Below are 4,960 nucleotides of genomic sequence, written 5' to 3' on the forward strand. Positions count from 1 at the left end.
ACCGCTCTTCGAACTCGTTATGGCTATTTTGAGTTTCTTGTTATGTCTTTCGGGTTAACTAATGCCCCATCAGCTTTCATGGACCTCATGAATCGAGTGTTCAGACCATATCTGGATATGTTTGGCATAGTGTTCATCGATGATATACTGGTGTACTCCCGTAGTGAGGATGAACATTCTGATCATCTTTGAACTGTCTTGCAAACCCTTAGAGATCACAAGTTGTTTGCCAAGTTCAGTAAGTGTGCGTTTTGGCTAAGGTCAGTTGCTTTTCTAGGTCATATGATTTCTTTTGAGGGTATTAGAGTTGATCCCCAAAAGACCGAAGCTATTAGAAATTGTCCTAGACCTATTTCTCCGACTAATATCCAAAGTTTCTTGGGTTTATCTGCCTATTACCGCCATTTTGTTGAGGGTTTCTCCTCTATAGTGTCTCCTATGACTCGATTGACCCAAAAGAAAGTGAAGTTCTTGTGGTCCAAATCTTGTGAGAAGAGTTTTCAATAATTAAAGACTCGACTCATTTCAGCCCCTATTTTGACTTTGCCTGATGGTATTGATGGTTTTGTTGTGTAGTGTGATGCTTCGAGAGTTGGGTTAGGTTGCGTATTGATGAAGAAGGGTAAGGTGATAGCTTATGCTTCTAGACAGTTGAAACCCCATGAGAAAAATTATCCCACCCATGACCTTGAGTTGGCTATTGTTGTGTTTGCTTTAAAAATCTGGAGACACTATTTGTATGGTGTCTATGTTGATGTTTTCACTAATCATAAGAGTCTGCAGAATGTGTTTACCCAGAGAGAATTGAATCTTAGGTAGAGACGATGGTTAGAATTGTTAAAAGATTATGATATGAGTGTGCTGTACCATCCGGGCAAGGCCAATATTGTGGCGGATGCCCTAAGTAGAGTGTCCATGGGTAGTGTTTCGCATGTGGTAAAAGGTAAGAAAGAGTTGGCTCGGGATGTACATCGTTTGGCTGGATTAGGGGTTAGGTTGTTTGACTCTGCTAAAGGTAGTATAGGGGTTCAAAGTAGTTCTGAATCCTCCTTGGTTTCGAAAGTGAAGGAAAAACAATACTTAGATGCTAGTTTGGTCAGACTGAAGGAGTCAGTCAAGGACCAAAAAGTAGAGGTTTTCTCCCAGGGGGAGATGGTGTGTTGAGATTGCAGGATAGATTGTGTGTCTTGAATGTTGATGATCTGAGATAGAGGATTAGGGTTGAAGCGCATGAGGTGCGATATTCGATTCACCCTGGTGCCACCAAGATGTACTGAGACTTGTTAGAAATCTATTGGTTGAGTGGAATGAAGTAAGATATAGCAACGTTTGTAGCTAAGTGTGCAACATGCCAACAGGTTAAGGTTGAACACCAAAGACCTGGTGGTATGATCCAAGAGTTTAGTATTCCCACCTGAAAGTGGGAAGAGATAAATATGGACTTCATGATTGGTTTAGCTCCTTCCCGACGCCATCATGATTCCATTTGGGTTGTGGTTGATAGGTTGACTAAGTCTGCTTATTTCTTGCCTGTTCATACTTCATATACTATTAAGGATTATGCTAGATTGTATATCCGAGAGCTATTCAGACTGCATGGAGTTCCCTTGTCTATCATTTCGGATAGGGGTACTCAGTTCACTTCATAATTTTAGAAATCTTTTCAGAAGGGTCTTGGTACCCAAGTGCTTTTGAGTTCTGCTTTTCATCTGCAGACCGATGGTCAGGCTGAGCGGACCATCCAGACCTTAGAGGATATGTTGAGAGCTTGTTTACTTGACTTTAAGAGAAGTTTGGATGATCACTTACCGTTGATAGAGTTTGCTTACAATAATAGTTTCCACTCTAGTATTGGCATGGCTCTGTTTGAAGCTTTATATGGGAGGAAGTTTAGATCACCCATAGGTTGGTTCGAGGTGGGTGAAGTAGCTGTGAGTGGTCCTGATTCGGTATTTGAGGCTATGGAAAAAGTTAAGTTGATTAAGAAAAGGCTGAAAACTGCGCAGTCGTCAGAAGTCATATACGAATGTTAGAAGGAGAGACCTTGAGTTTGAAGTTGGTGACTTAGTGTATCTGAAAATTGCACCCATGAGGGGGGGGTGAAGAGATTCAGAAAGAAGGGGAAGCTTAGTCCCCGTTATGTTGGTCCTTACAAAATTCTTAGCCATTTTGGTAAGGTAGCTTATGTGGTCGAGTTGCCTTCTGAGTTGTCCTCTATTCATCCAATATTCCATGTATCCATGCTTAGAAAACATATTAGCGATGATATGGTAGTGGATTCCTCTGTGAGTACTGACATTCAAGAAAATCATTCTTGTGATGAGATTCTTGATTTCAGTGTCTGAAGACTAAGGAACAAAGAAGTTCCCTTGGTCAAGGTGTTGTGGCGAAACCAATCTATTGAGGGTGCAACTTTAGAAGCTGAGGCAGATATGCGATCCAAGTACCCGCACCTATTTTCTGTGAACTCTGATCAAGCCGAAGGTACCGTTCTTTCCTAAATCATGCACTTTTGATAAAAGTTGCAGCAGTTCAGCTGCCATTTATTATGTGTTCAGCTGTAGTTTCTTGAATTTATGCATTCTATGTTGCATTCGGAGTGACAAATGATGTGGTGATGAGTCTAACAAATGGTTTCATCTGTATTCTCTATTCCCTATATAATCTTGGCATGTCTAGCGTCATTCGAGGATGAATGTTTCCAAGGAGGGGATGATATAATACCCTGGAAAATTTTTCATTGGAATTTTGTACGTAAACATGTTGGGTTCTATCTTCTAGAATGAATTATAAATTTTTCATGAGAAATGTCTTAGATTATGACCCACCATTGCGTAGTGTATCGAATAATCTTCCCACCGATATGTGGATCATCCAAAACGTACACGTGAGCGACGAGTTATGAACATTCCGATCGAATCGTGAATAGTAGTGAATAGTAAAACATGCAGGAAAAATTACTGAGGCCTGGCGTATTTTCTCTTCAACTTTAAACAATCATAACTCCTTTTACATAATGATCTGGGTGATCTACTATATATCAACGGAAATCTCTGCAAGTTCTCTTTCCAATGAAATTGGTTTCACCCAATTTGTCTATCGGAGCAAAAAGTTATGGTCGATCTACTTCAGCCTATCAAAAGCAAATTTTTGGGTCAACTTCAAACGATCATAACTCCTCATACACAATGATTTGGGTGAGATACTATATATCAACGGAAGATATGAGAGTCCTCTTTCTAATGAATTGGTTTCATCCAATTTGGATATCGAAGTAAAACGTTATGGTTGATCTACTTCAGACTATCAAAACAGTCCACCAAAGGATAGATTCGAGAATTATTTAATTTTTAGGGGCGTTTTCGTCATTCCCCCTCACCCAAAATCCATCCAAACACTATATTAAAGACTATTAGAAGTATTATATGTTATATTTCATCAAATTCCCTCAAAAATAAAACCCTAAGCTCCTACATCCAACTTCAAGAACCTCCAAAGTTCACCATTAATTATGCAAATTTATTCAAGATTCCACGTTCCTAGTTCAAGAACTTCAAGAACCTCCAAAGTTCACCATTAATTCTGCTAATTTCAAGATTCCAAGGTCCTAGTTCAAGAACTCCAAGGACCATCATTCAATAGCGTGATTAACATCTCAAAAATGAGTATCGATCTAAAGTTCATCATTCAAGGTAGTATGTGGGGCTTTTCAACAAGAACTCTTTTTCGTTCTTGTGCCCAAAAGTAATTTTCTTTACAAAGGCATGATTTTTATTTAATTTTTATGAATTTGAAGCATGAACCCATATCTTATGATGATTATTATGAAATCTTGATGTTTATGATTTTGAAAGATGATTTTACATGTGTGGAGATATAAAGCATGAATCTTGAACGATATTTATCATGATTTTGATATTTGGGTCGTGAATTCCCATTGGAAGTTGTGTTTTTTTAAGAAAGTGTTTGTTATAAGCACGTTGATGTTGAATATTTGAGATATTTTGAATGATTTGACCTATTGGTCTTAATGGAGTTGTTTTGAACTCGAGTGTGAAAGAAATCCACAACGTGGTTGATTTTGATAAATGGGAAGCATGATGGCTCCCGATGTATACTAATATATTATTGAAATTATTTTATAGTGGATTGTCTTTAAAATGATCTGAGCTAAGTCCGGGAGAAATCTTTAGCACCGAGTGGGAGGTATAAAGCGACCTTAGTTCCCTAAAATTACGTGCCCCGATAAGAGTGAGCCTGAGGCTGATTTATATAGTGATCACTAGTTTGTGTGAATTTAATATCGATAGTCCTACTCCGATGACAAGGATAGAATGGCTCTCCCCAACGTGGGTTGTACGTTGGACTCCATGTAGCTCACATGGTTTATGTCGGTTATAGGATCTCCCCTTGTGTGTGTGTTTCCTTGTGTCTATGGTGAATGGTGAAGTGATTTGAAAGTGGAATTGTGAAAGTTATTCTTTCGAAAGATTTAAATGATATTTACATTATGAGAATTGATATTCTTGATGAACTGAAAGTGATTGACAAATTATATGATGACTCACATATGTTATTGTACTTATTTCATCCTCTCATGATTATGATGATTTTCTTCGGGCTATGTGAGTCTTATATACATCCTACATATTTCTTATAAATATTTATGATGATAATGTTTATACAACTGCATACACCCCCATATACTCGGTTCCTTTCCATGGTACTGACCCACATCTTCGGATGTGGGCTGCATTTTCTTAGAATGTAGGTTTAGGTGCTCAGTTCCAGGTTCGACAGTGATTCTTTGGGCACGCTGTTCTACATCCTCTGTTGTGGTGAGTCCTCATGTTCTGAGGACGTGATGTCTGATGTTGGTTTCACAGAATTATATACATTTGATAACTGAGTATGAGTCAGTTGGGGCATGTCTCAATGGGTCGCTGGTTTTATTTATTTT

Source organism: Capsicum annuum, chromosome 9 (assembly GCF_002878395.1).
Source record: "Capsicum annuum cultivar UCD-10X-F1 chromosome 9, UCD10Xv1.1, whole genome shotgun sequence".
In the NCBI taxonomy this organism is placed as follows: Eukaryota; Viridiplantae; Streptophyta; class Magnoliopsida; order Solanales; family Solanaceae; genus Capsicum; species Capsicum annuum.